Source organism: Oncorhynchus nerka, linkage group LG13, assembly GCF_034236695.1.
Source record: "Oncorhynchus nerka isolate Pitt River linkage group LG13, Oner_Uvic_2.0, whole genome shotgun sequence".
Taxonomy (NCBI): Eukaryota; Metazoa; Chordata; class Actinopteri; order Salmoniformes; family Salmonidae; genus Oncorhynchus; species Oncorhynchus nerka.
In genome coordinates this window covers 11,126,758-11,140,800 of record NC_088408.1, presented here as the reverse complement: position 1 = coordinate 11,140,800, position 14,043 = coordinate 11,126,758, and the positions used below count along the sequence as shown (strand labels likewise).

The window sequence follows — 14,043 nt, the reverse complement described above, 5'->3', positions numbered from 1 at the left end:
GGGGTCAAAATGATCACAAGAACGGTGAGCAAAAATCCCAGAACCACACGGGGGGACCTAGTGAATGACCTGCAGAGAGCTGGGACCAAAGTAACAAAGCCTACCATCAGAAAGAGCATTGAAGATGAAACGTGGCTGGGTCTTTCAGCATGACAATGATCCCAAACACACCGCCCGGGGCAACGAAGGAGTGGCTTCGTAAGAAGCATTTCAAGGTCCTGGAGTGGCCTAGCCAGTCTCCAGATCTCAACCCCATAGAAAATCTTTGGAGGGAGTTGAAAGTCCGTGTTGCCCAGCAACAGCCCCAAAACATCACTGCTCTAGAGGAGATCTACATGGAGGAATGAGCCAAAATACCAGCAACAGTGTGTGAAAACCTTGTGAAGACTTACAGAAAACGTTTGACCTCTGTCATTGCCAACAAAGGGTATATAACAAAGTATTGAGATAAACTTTTGTTATTGACCAAATACTTATTTTCCACCATAATTTGCAAATAAATTAAAAAAATCCTACAATGTGATTTTCTGGATTTGTTTTTCTTCTCATTTTGTCTGTCATAGTTGAAGTGTACCTATGATGAAAATTACAGGCCTCTCTCATCTTTTTAAAAGGGAGAACTTGCACAATTGGTGGCTGACTAAGTACTTTTTTGCCCCACTGTAGGTGTGTGTATATACAGGTATATATATATATATACACTACCATTCAAAAGTTTGGGGTCACTTTGAAATGTCCTTGTTTTTGAAATTGTTAATTGTTAATGTTGTAACTGACTATTGTAGCTGGAAACAGCTGATTTTTAATGGAATAACTACATAGGCGTACAGAGGCCCATTAACAGCAGCTATCACTCCTGTGTTCCAATGGCATGTTGTGTTAGCTAATCCAAGTTTATCATTTTAAAGGCTAATTGATCATTAGAAAACCCTTTTGCAATTATGTTAGCACAGTTAAAAACTGTTGTCCTGATTAAAGAAGCAATAAAACTGGCCTTCTTTGGACTATTTGAGTATCAGGAGCATCAGCGTTTGTTGGTTTGATTACAGGCTCAAAAATGGCCAGAAACAAATAACTTTCTTCTGAAACTCGTCAGTCTATTCTTGTTCTGAGAAATGAAGGCTATTCCATGCGAGAAATGGCCAAGAACCTGAAGATCTCGTATGACGCTGTGTACAATGCAAATTCATTACTTAAAAATCATACAATGTGATTTTCTGGATTTTTGTTTTAGATTCCGTCTCTCACAGTTGAAGTGTACCTATGATAAAAAATTACAGACCTCTACATGCTTTATAAGTAGGAAAACCTGCAAAATCGGCAGTGTATCAAATACTTGTTCTCCTCACTGTATATACTGTATGTTTGTGAAAGTGTAGTCACTGTTGGATGTGTTTGCTGTCTGTCTCAGGAGGAGGGAGCCACCCATTGCTGGTGCCCTATGACACTCTGACAGCCAGGGAGAAATACAGAGACAGAGAGAAGGTCCAAGATCTCTTTAAATTTCTTCAGATCAATGGATACACTATCACCAGGTCAGACTCTCCCGCTAACTCTCTCACCGTATACTGCATCTGTCTGTTACCACAGAGGACATGAAACCAATCAGTTAATCAATCAGTGCTTCACTGTTTCTTACATTCTGTCATGTCTTGTTCAGTGGGCAACTGAATGTTTTGAAATGGAGGTGATGCCACCTGAACTTCAAGTCCATTGAGAAGAAATGCTTTGAAAATGTTTCTCCTGTTTGTGCCTGAAGATTCAGATCAAAATCACCTGTTAACTGTATTACAGTAATCAGCTGAGTAAAACAGGGTAATCAGCAGACTAACACAGTAATCAGCTGACTAACACAGTAATCAGCAGACTAACAGAGTAATCAGCTGACTACCAGAGTAATCAGCAGACTAACACAGTAATCAGCTGACTAACACAGTAATCAGCAGACTAACAGAGTAATCAGCAGACTAACACAGTAATCAGCTGAGTAAAACAGTAATCAGCTGACTAACACAGTAATCAGCTGAGTAAAACAGTAATCAGCAGACTAACACAGTAATCAGCTGACTAAAACAGTAATCAGCTGACTAACACAGTAATCAGCTGACTAACAGAGTAATCAGCTGACTAACACAGTAATCAGCTGACTAACACAGTAATCAGCTGACTAACACAGTAATCAGCTGACTAACACAGTAATCAGCTGACTAACAGAGTAATCAGCTGACTAACACAGTAATCAGCTGACTAACACAGTAATCAGCTGACTAACACAGTAATCAGCTGAGTAAAACAGTAATCAGCTGACTAACACAGTAATCAGCTGAGTAAAACAGTAATCAGCTGACTAACACAGTAATCAGCTGACTAACAGAGTAATCAGCTGACTAACACAGTAATCAGCTGACTAACACAGTAATCAGCTGACTAACACAGTAATCAGCTGACTAACAGAGTAATCAGCTGACTAACACAGTAATCAGCTGACTAACACAGTAATCAGCTGACTAACACAGTAATCAGCTGAGTAAAACAGTAATCAGCTGACTAACACAGTAATCAGCTGAGTAAAACAGTAATCAGCTGACTAACACAGTAATCAGCTGACTAACAGAGTAATCAGCTGACTAACACAGTAATCAGCTGACTAACACAGTAATCAGCTGACTAACACAGTAATCAGCTGACTAACAGAGTAATCAGCTGACTAACACAGTAATCAGCAGACTAAAACAGTAATCAGCTGACTAACACAGTAATCAGCTGACTAACACAGTAATCAGCTGACTAACAGAGTAATCAGCTGACTAACACAGTAATCAGCTGACTAACACAGTAATCAGCTGACTAACAGAGTAATCAGCTGACTAACACAGTAATCAGCTGACTAACACAGTAATCAGCAGACTAACAGAGTAATCAGCAGACTAACACAGTAATCAGCTGAGTAAAACAGTAATCAGCTGACTAACACAGTAATCAGCTGAGTAAAACAGTAATCAGCAGACTAACACAGTAATCAGCTGACTAAAACAGTAATCAGCTGACTAACACAGTAATCAGCTGACTAACACAGTAATCAGCTGACTAACAGAGTAATCAGCTGACTAACACAGTAATCAGCTGACTAACACAGTAATCAGCTGACTAACACAGTAATCAGCTGAGTAAAACAGTAATCAGCTGACTAACACAGTAATCAGCTGACTAACAGAGTAATCAGCTGACTAACACAGTAATCAGCTGACTAACACAGTAATCAGCTGACTAACACAGTAATCAGCTGACTAACACAGTAATCAGCTGACTAACACAGTAATCAGCTGACTAACACAGTAATCAGCTGACTAACACAGTAATCAGACTAACACAGTAATCACTAACACAGTAATCAGCTGACAGTAATCAACACAGTAATCAGCTGACTAACACAGTAATCAGCTGACTAACACAGTAATCAGCTGACTAACACAGTAATCAGCTGACTAACACAGTAATCAGCTGACTAACACAGTAATCAGCTGACTAACAGAGTAATCAGCTGACTAACACAGTAATCAGCTGACTAACACAGTAATCAGACTAACACAGTAATCAGCTGACTAACACAGTAATCAGCTGACTAACACAGTAATCAGCTGACAGTAATAACAGTAATCAGCTGAGTAATAACACAGTAATCAGCTGACTAACACAGTAATCAATCAGTAATCAGCTGACTAACACAGTAATCAGCTGACTAACACAGTAATCAGCTGAGTAACACAGTAATCAGCTGACTAACACAGTAATCAGCTGACTAACACAGTAATCAGCTGACTAACACAGTAAATAACACAGTAATCAGCTGACTAACACAGTAATCAGCTGACTAACACACAGTAATCAGCTGACTAAACTGAGTAAAACAGTAATCAGCTGACTAAACAGTAATCAGCTGACTAACACAGTAATCAGCTGACTAACACAGTAATCAGCTGACTAACACAGTAATCAGCTGACTAACACAGTAATCAGCTGACTAACACAGTAATCAGCTGACTAACAGAGTAATCAGCTGACTAACACAGTAATCAGCTGACTAACACAGTAATCAGCTGACTAACAGTAATCAGACTAATCAGTAATGACTAACAGAGTAATCAGCTGACAGTAATCAGCTGACTAACACAGTAATCAGCTGACTAACACAGTAATCAGCAGACTAAGTAATCAGCAGAGTAAAACAGTAATCAGCTGACTAACACAGTAATCAGCTGAGTAAAACAGTAATCAGCTGACTAACACAGTAATCAGCTGACTAAAACAGTAATCAGCTGACTAACACAGTAATCAGCTGACTAACACAGTAATCAGCTGACTAACACAGACTAACACAGTAATCAGCTGACTAACACAGTAATCAGCTGACTAACACAGTAATCAGCTGACTAACACAGTAATCAGCTGACTAACACAGTAATCAGCTGACTAACACAGTAATCAGCTGACTAACACAGTAATCAGCTGACTAACACAGTAATCAGCTGACTAAAACAGTAATCAGCTGAGTAAAACAGTAATCAGCTGACTAACACAGTAATCAGCTGAGTAAAACAGTAATCAGCTGACTAACACTGAATGTAATCAGCTGAGTAAAACAGTAATCAGCTGACTAACACAGTAATCAGCTGACTAACAGAGTAATCAGCTGACTAACACAGTAATCAGCTGACTAACACAGTAATCAGCTGACTAACACAGTAATCAGCTGACTAACACAGTAATCAGCTGACTAACAGAGTAATCAGCTGACTAACACAGTAATCAGCTGACTAACACAGTAATCAGCTGACTAACACAGTAATCAGCTGACTAACAGAGTAATCAGCTGACTAACACAGTAATCAGCTGACTAACACAGTAATCAGCTGACTAACACAGTAATCAGCTGAGTAAAACAGTAATCAGCTGACTAACACAGTAATCAGCTGAGTAAAACAGTAATCAGCTGACTAACACAGTAATCAGCTGACTAACAGAGTAATCAGCTGACTAACACAGTAATCAGCTGACTAACACAGTAATCAGCTGACTAACACAGTAATCAGCTGACTAACAGAGTAATCAGCTGACTAACACAGTAATCAGCAGACTAAAACAGTAATCAGCTGACTAACACAGTAATCAGCTGACTAACACAGTAATCAGCTGACTAACAGAGTAATCAGCTGACTAACACAGTAATCAGCTGACTAACACAGTAATCAGCTGACTAACAGAGTAATCAGCTGACTAACACAGTAATCAGCTGACTAACACAGTAATCAGCTGACTAACAGAGTAATCAGCAGACTAAAACAGTAATCAGCTGAGTAAAACAGTAATCAGCTGACTAACACAGTAATCAGCTGACTAACACAGTAATCAGCTGACTAACACAGTAATCAGCTGACTAACAGAGTAATCAGCAGACTAAAACAGTAATCAGCTGAGTAAAACAGTAATCAGCTGACTAACACAGTAATCAGCTGACTAACACAGTAATCAGCTGACTAACACAGTAATCAGCTGACTAACAGAGTAATCAGCTGACTAACACAGTAATCAGCTGACTAACACAGTAATCAGCTGACTAACACAGTAATCAGCAGACTAAAACAGTAATCAGCTGAGTAAAACAGTAATCAGCTGACTAACACAGTAATCAGCTGAGTAAAACAGTAATCAGCTGACTAACACAGTAATCAGCAGACTAAAACAGTAATCAGCTGACTAACACAGTAATCAGCAGACTAACAGAGTAATCAGCTGACTAACACAGTAATGACTACTGTTTTAGTCAGATCAATGAAGTTCTATTGTGTCTTATCTTATTGATGTTCTGCAGAGGCCTGAAGGACGTGGAGCAAGACTTATCGTCCATGGAGAAGAGGTTTGCTTACACGTTTCTCAAGAGGTTGCTGAAGAATGTGGACTCGGCTCAGGAGTTCATCGCCCACCTAGGTGAGTCCACTCAGACATTTGATGAATATGCTTTGAAATGTGGAATTGAGAATTTAGTTAAGTGTCTAGTTTAAATTGTATACGTCTTTGAACCTTGGTTTTTCCAGAGGCCATGGCCACCAGCGGAAAGACAGACAAATCGCCTCACGATCAGGAAATCAAGTTCTTCGCCAAGGTATGGATGTACAGTCTTTTAACAATAGACAGGAAATTAATTGTAGACACTTTGGAATAAGCTCTCTAAGCTCTGCCTTGATTCACCCCTTCTCTTCCCAACCTGCCCTATAGGTGCTGCTACCTCTCATAGACATGTACTTTAAGAACCACAGCATGTACTTCCTGTCCTCGCCCAGTAAGAACCTGAGCAGCAGTGGCTACGCCTCTAACAAGGAGAAGGAGATGATCACCAGGTAAGGTACCAGTAGCGGACACACTGGTGAACTCTGAACTGCAGTCTGATCTCAACACAGAATCTCCAGCCACAGTTTTCTAATGAGAGTCACTTATTCATAGACACTTCCAATTGACCTGAGAGGATCAGATAGGTGTATATATGGAGGAAATCTCACCTAGCCTGGTGTCTAGGGAAGGTAGTTATAGATTGATTTCAGACTGGGCACTTCAATACACGTGAAACTTGTGAACAATTTTTTTCTTGTTTTCCTCAGTTTGTTTTTCTTTTTGTCTCCTTTCTTTATCTGGTTATTTCATTGCCTTTCCTTTCCTATATTTATCTGGTTATTTCATTGCATTTCCTCTCCTATATTTATCTGGTTATTTCATTGCCTTTCCTCTCCTATATTTATCTGGTTATTTCATTGCCTTTCCTCTCCTATATTTATCTGGTTATTTCATTGCATTTCCTCTCCTATATTTATCTGGTTATTTCATTGCCTTTCCTCTCCTATATTTATCTGGTTATTTCATTATTTCTATATTTATTGTTATTTCATTTCCTCTCCTATATTTATCTGGTTATTTCATTGCCTTTCCTCTCCTATATTTATCTGGTTATTTCATTGCCTTTCCTCTCCTATATTTATCATTTTTCCTTTCCTATATTTATCTGGTTATTTCATTGCCTTTCCTCTCCTATATTTATCTGGTGATTTCATTGCATTTCCTCTCCTATATTTATCTGGTTATTTCATTGCCTTTCCTCTCCTATATTTATCTGGTTATTTCATTGCCTTTCCTCTCCTATATTTTACAGCCTGTTCTGTAAGATGGCAGCTCTTGTCAGACACAGGATTTCCCTCTTTGGTAAGGACCTCGGTCAATGCCTTTACCAGTGTGTCAATGCCTTCACCAGTGTGTCAATGCCTTTACCAGTGTGTCAATGCCTTCACCAGTGTGTCAATGCCTTCACCAGTGTGTCAATGCCTTTACCAGTGTGTCAATGCCTTTACCAGTGTGTCAATGCCTTTACCTGTGTGTCAATGCCTTTACCAGTGTGTCAATTCCTTTACCAGTGCGTCAATTCCTTTACCAGTGTGCCTCAGTACTGTGATTTGTACTCAGCGCTGCCTGTAGTCTTTGGCAGTGATTTCCATATCAATGTGTTATCATAGGGAGCGACTCGGCTATTATGGTGAGCTGTCTACACATCCTGGCTCATTCCCTCGACACAAGGTAAGAGCCTTTTAAAGACCCTGAAGAACAAACCTGTTGTCTTCCCTTAAATCAGAAAAAGAAACCGTAACTTGATGTTCTGGTGCTTCTCGTTCAGTTCAAATTGTTGATTAAGGTACTCATATATGCTTTTATTATATTGCATTTGTAAACTGTATAAATGGTTTATATTCAGGGCTCCCTTGTGAAAGAGGGTTTGCTCTCAATGAGAAATAAACTCCCTGTGGAAATAAACTCCCTGTGGAAATAAACTCCCTGTGGAAATAAACTCCCTGTGGAAATAAACGTTACATTAATAAAGGTTAAGATGCTTACAACATTAAAGACAATTTCATACTTTAGCTATGTACAGTATGTTGATCATTATTCTGGATATAAAAAGTACACGCTTTGACCAGTGATGTTTGTCTGTCCGTGCAAATCCATCCATGTATGACCCCAGTAGGAATCCATTACACAAATGGTTTCCTGTGTGAGGAGAATCTCTTACGAAGGTCATTACTGACACAAATGGTTTCCTGTGTGAGGGGAATCTCTTACGAAGGTCATTACTGACACAAATGGTTTCCTGTGTGAGGAGAATCTCTTACGAAGGTCATTACTGACACAAATGGTTTCCTGTGTGAGGAGAATCTCTTACGAAGGTCATTACTGACCAAAAGCTTAGATTTGGTTGTGCAGAGTGTCTTTTTGTCATTATAGGAGAATCATTTACTCTTATTTTTCTGTGTTGTTGTTCTTACACCTCTCCTTCTGTTCTGTCGTTCTTACACCTCTCTTTTTGTCCTCTTCCTCCCCTCCCAGGACGGTGATGAAGTCAGGCTCAGAGATGGTGAAGGCTGGGGTCAGGACATTATTTGAGAACGCAGCGGAGGACCTAGAGAAGACCCTGGAGATGCTGAAGCTGGGGAAGTTCAGCCAGTCCCGGAGCCAGATGAAGGGCTTGTCCCAGAACATCACCTACGCCACCACCGCTCTGCTGCCCATCCTCACAGCCCTGTTCGAACATGTCACCATGCACAACTTTGGAGTCGGCCTGCTGGGTGAGTTAGCCTTGATGTTATATTAATATATTTACACTGGTTGCACCATGTGTGAGTCCCCTAGTCCAGTGGTTCTCAAACCTCTCCTCTGGGACCCCCAACCTCAAACCTCTTCTTTGGAATGGCTGGGGGTCCCGAGGAGAGGTTTGGGAGTGGCTGGGGGTCCCGAGGAAAGGTTTTGAGTGGCTGGGGGTCCCGAGGCGAGGTTTGGGAAAGGCTGGGGTCCCGAGGAGAGGTTTGGGAATGGCTGGGTGTCCCGAGGAGAGGTTTAGAATGGCTGGGGGTCCCCGAGGAGAGATTTGGAATGGCTGGGGGTCCCCGAGGAGAGATTTAGAATGGCTGTGGGTCCCGAGGAGAGGTTTGGGAGTGGCTGGGCGTCCCGAGGAGAGGTTTGGGATGGCTGGGGGTCCCAAGGAGAGGTTTGGGACGGCTGGGGTCCCGAGGAGAGGTTTGGAAGTGGCTGGGGGTCCCGAGGAGAGGTTTAGAACTGCTGGGGGTCCCGAGGAGAGGTTTAGAACAGCTGGGGGTCCCGAGGAGAGGTTGCGGGAACGGCTGGGGGTTTCTAGGAAATCTGACCTGTGTGTGTTGCCTTTTCCAGTGGATGATGTCCAGCTGTCGTGCTATCGCATTGTGACGTGTCTCTACTCACTGGGCACGGGGAAACACATCTTCATGGAGAGGTATGAGGCCTCACCACATCTAATGAGGTACAGTAGGAGCAGGAGATGGAATGAGAGTGATTAAATCTCTCTGGATAATTGGAGAAGGAAAACGCCATCCAACACTGACTAGAACAATGACAATGTCTGAACTGTGGTGTGCTCTAAGTCACGTTGGAGTGCTATAAGTGAAGAAGAAAACATTAAATAATGAAAAGCTGAAACGTGCTGGTTCTACTTTTAGCAATAAAGACACTTTTTTTATTGAATTCCATTGTCCCCTAGGTCTCTCCTTCTGAGTGCTATGGCACAGCTATGTACTCATGTCTACTGTAAATGTGTGTGTTTGTGTGTATTAATGTCTCTGTAGGTATTAATGTCTCTGTGTGTGTTAACCTCTGTGTGTCTTAATCTGTGTGTGTGTGTTAATGTCTCTCTCTGTGTGTTAATGTCTCTGTGTGTATTGCATTTATTATGGATCCCCATTAGCTGCTGCCAAAACAGCAGCTACTCTTCCTGGGATCCAGCAAAATTAAGGCAGTTTATACAATTTAAAAAACATTATAATACATTCACAGATTTCACAACACACTGTGTACCCTCAGGCCCCTACACTACCACATATCTACAGTACTATGTGTGTGTATGCATGTGCCTGCACCAATGTTTGTGTTGCTTCACAGTCCTTGCTGTTCCATAAGGTGTTTTTTTAATCTATTGTACTGCTTGCGTCAGTCACTTGATGTGGAATAAAGTTCCATGTAGTCATGGCTCTATGTAGTACTGTGTCCATAGTCTGTTCTGGACTTGGGGACTGTGAAGAGACCTCTGGTGGCATGTCTTATGGGTGTTCAAGCTGTGTGCCAGTAGTTTAGACAGACAGCTCGGTGCATTCAACATGTGAATTCCTCTCATAAATAAAAGTAGTGATGAAGTCAATCTCTCCTCCACTTTCAGCCAGGAGAGGTTGACATGCATATTATTCATATTAGCTCTCTGTGTACATCCAAGGGCCAGCCGTGCTGCCCTGTTCTGAGCCAATTGCAAAGTCTTTTTTTTGTGGCACCTGACCACACGACTGAACAGTAGTCAAGGTGCGACAAAGCTAGGGCCTGTAGGACCTGCCTTGTTGATAGTGTTGTTAAGAAGGCAGAGCATCACTTTATTTTAGACAGACTTCTCCCCATCTTAGCTACTACTGCATACTACTTAGCTACTACTCAATATCCACATTATTTATTACAAGATTTAGTTGAGGTTTAGGGTTTAGTGAGTGTTTTGTTCCAAATACAATGCTTTTAGTTTTAGAAATATTTAGGGCTGACTTATTCCTTTCCACCCAATCTGAAACTAACTGCAGCTCTTTGTTCAGTCATTTCAGTCGCTGTAGTAGCTGACGTGTATAGTGTTGACACTCTGGCCTTACTCAGTCAGTGACATTTCGTTAGTAAAAATTGAAAAAAACAAGGGACCTAAACAGCTACCCTGGGGAATTCCTGATTCTACCTGGATTCTATTTGAGAGGCTTCAGTTAAAGAACACCCTCTGTGTTCTGTTAGACAAGTAACTCGTTATCCACATTATCAAATAAAATAAAATGTATTTTTATAGCCCTTCTTACATCAGCTGATATCTCAAAGTGCTGTACAGAAACCCAGCCTAAAACTCCAAACAGCAGCAATGCAGGTGTAGAAGCACGGTGGCTAGGAAAAACTCCCTAGAAAGGAACCATGCTATGAGGAGTGGCCAGTCCTCTTCTGGCTGTGCCGGGTGTAGATTATAACAGAACATGCCCAAGATGTTCAAATGTTCATAAATGACCAGCATGGTCAAATAATAATAATCACAGTAGTTGTCGAGGGTGCAACAAGTCAGCACCTCAGGAGTAAATGTCAGTTGGCTTTTCATAGCCGATCATTAAGAGTATCTCTACCACTCCTGCTGTCTCTAGAGAGTTGAAAACAGCAGGTCTGGGACAGGTAGCACGTCCGGTGAACAGGTCAGGGTTCCATAGCCGCAGGCAGAACAGTTGAATCTGGAGCAGCAGCACGACCAGGTGGACTGGGGACAGAAAGGAGTCATCAGGCCAGCTAGTCCTGAGGCATGGTCCTAGGGCTCAGGTCCTCCAAGAGAGAGAGAAAGAGAGAATTAGAGAGAGCATACTTAAATTCACACAGGACACCGGATAAGACAGGAGAAATACTCCAGATATAACAGACTGACCCTAGCCTCCCGACCGCTGGAGGTCCCAAGGAGAGGTTTAGAACAGCTGGGGGTCCCGAGGAATGGTTTGGGAGTGGCTGGGGGTCCCGAGGAGAGGTTCAGGAGTGGCTGGGGGTCCCGAGGAGAGGTTTGGGAGTGGCTGGGGGTCCCGAGGAGAGGTTTGGAAAGGCTGGGGGTCCCGAGGAGAGGTTTGGGACGGCTGGGGGTTCCGAGGAGAGGTTTGGGAGTGGCTGGGGGTCCCGAGGAGAGGTTTTGAGTGGCTGTGGGTCCCTAGGAGAGGTTTTGAGGGGCTGGGGGTCCCGAGGAGAGGTTTGGGAACGGCTGGGGGTCCTGGGGAGAGGTTTTCAGGTGGCTGTGGGTCCCAAGGAGAGGTTTAGAATGGCTGGGGGTCCCGAGGAGAGGTTTGGGAACGGCTGGGGGTCCTGAGGAGAGGTTTGGAACGGCTGGGGATCCCCAAAGAGAGGTTTGGGAGTAGATATAACAGACTGAACCTAGCCTCCCGACACAAACTACTGCAGCATAAATACTGGAGGCTGAGACAGGAGGGGTCAGGAGACATTGTGGCCCCATCCGATGATACCCCCAGACAGGGCCAAACAGGCAGGATATAACCCCACCCACTTTGCCAAAGCACAGCCCTCACACCACTAGAGGGATATCTATTATTTATTTTTATTTTATTTCACCTTTATTTTACCAGGTAGGCTAGTTTAAAACAAGTTCTCATTCGACCTGGCCAAGATAAAGCATAGCAATTGGACATACAACAACACAGAGTTACACATGGAATAAACAAAACATAGTCAATAATATAGTAGAACAAAAGTAAACAAAAAGTCTATATACAGTGAGTGCAAATGAGGTAGGATAAGGGAGTTAAGGCAATAAATGGGCCATGGTGGTGAAGTAATTACCATATAGCAATTAAACACTGGAATGGTAGATGTGCAGAAGATGAATGTGCAAGTAGAGATACTGGGGTGCAAAGGAGCAAGATAAATAAATAAATACTGTATGGGGATGAGGTAGGTAGATAGATGGGCTGTTTACAGATGGGCTATGTACAGGTGCAGTGATCTGTGAGCTGCTCTGACAGCTGTACCCAAACAATTCGGCTTCTAATGATAACATGCATGAAACCAAGGCTTTTACGGTTACAGAAGTTAACAAAAGAGAGCACCTGGGGAGTGGAGCTAGGCACTGCAGGACCTGGATTAACCTCTACATCACCAGAGGAGAAGTAGGATAAGGGTACGGCTAAATGCTATATGAACTGGCTGTCTAGCATGTTCGGAACAGAGAGTAAAAGGAGCAGGTTTCTGGGAACGATAGCATAGATTCAAGGCATAATGTACAGACAAAGGTAAGATAGGATGTGAGTACATTGGAGGTAAACTTAGGCATTGAGTAATGATGAGAGAGATATAGTCTCTAGAGACATTTAAACCAGATGATGTCATCGCATATGTAGGAGGTGGAACAACATGGTTGGTTAAGGCATATTGAGCAGGGCTAGAGGCTCTACAGTGAAATAAGACAGTAATCACTAACCAGGACAGTAATGGATGAGGCATATTGATATTAGAGAGAGGCATGCGTAGCCAAGTGAACATATGGGTCCAGTGAGTGGTTGGGCTGACTGGGAACACGGCGATTCAGACAGTTAGCAGGCCGATGCTAACACGCTAACAGTTAGTAGGCCGGGGCTAACACGCTAACAGTTAGTAGGCCGGGGCTAAACAAGCTAGCAGTTAGCAGACTGGGGCTGGCAAGCTATCAGTTAGCAGACCGGGTTAGGAAGCAAGCAGTTAGCAGGAGCTAGCAGTTAAAAGACCGGGGCAGGCAAGCTAGCAGTTAGTAGACCAGGGCTAGCAAGTTAGCCTTTGGGGGACATTGCGATGGGGGCAAGTCTATTTTTGCCTCTTTGTGCGGTGACGTCGATAGACCAGTTGTGGAGTTAGTAGGGTTCCAAGTAACTCTAAGTAGCTAGCAGGCCTAGCAGGTTAGCAGAATGGGCCTTCAGTGGGCGTCGCGCCTGAAGAGCCTGTTGGAATCCTCGGGCAGATTGTTGGTATTCCAGTCATAGAGGATTGGTGGGGTTCCGTGCCCCGTACTGGCAGTAGAAGGGGTCCGGATATTGTATCCCAGGAAGTGGGCTTCGGTGGTAGCACAGGAGCCCTTGCCGGGCTAGCTTCTGGCTAATTGGTGCTTGCTCCAGGATGGAAACGCTATCCAGGAGTGGTCACCTGGGATGGCGGTTAGCTGGTTGCGAAGATCCAGATGAAAATGTTCAGAGTTTGCGGTGAAATAGGTCCGTTATGCTCTGGTTTGAGTCACGTTGTTCGAACTGGCAAGAGCTTTCCGAGCTAAAGGTTAGCTGATGACCGCTAGCAATGGTTTGCTAACTGATAGTTGGTAGGTAGTTAGCTGGCTAGCTTCAGTTGAGGGATTCCAGATACGAAGTAAATAGAAATACTTTAGAAAAAAGCAGAGAATCCCAG

General features: G+C 42.9%; 1 pseudogene; it reads left to right on the top strand.

The window, feature by feature from the left end:
- LOC115140370 (ryanodine receptor 3-like) overlaps window positions 1–14,043 on the top strand; it is a 310,457-nt pseudogene that overhangs the window by 242,792 nt on the left and 53,622 nt on the right.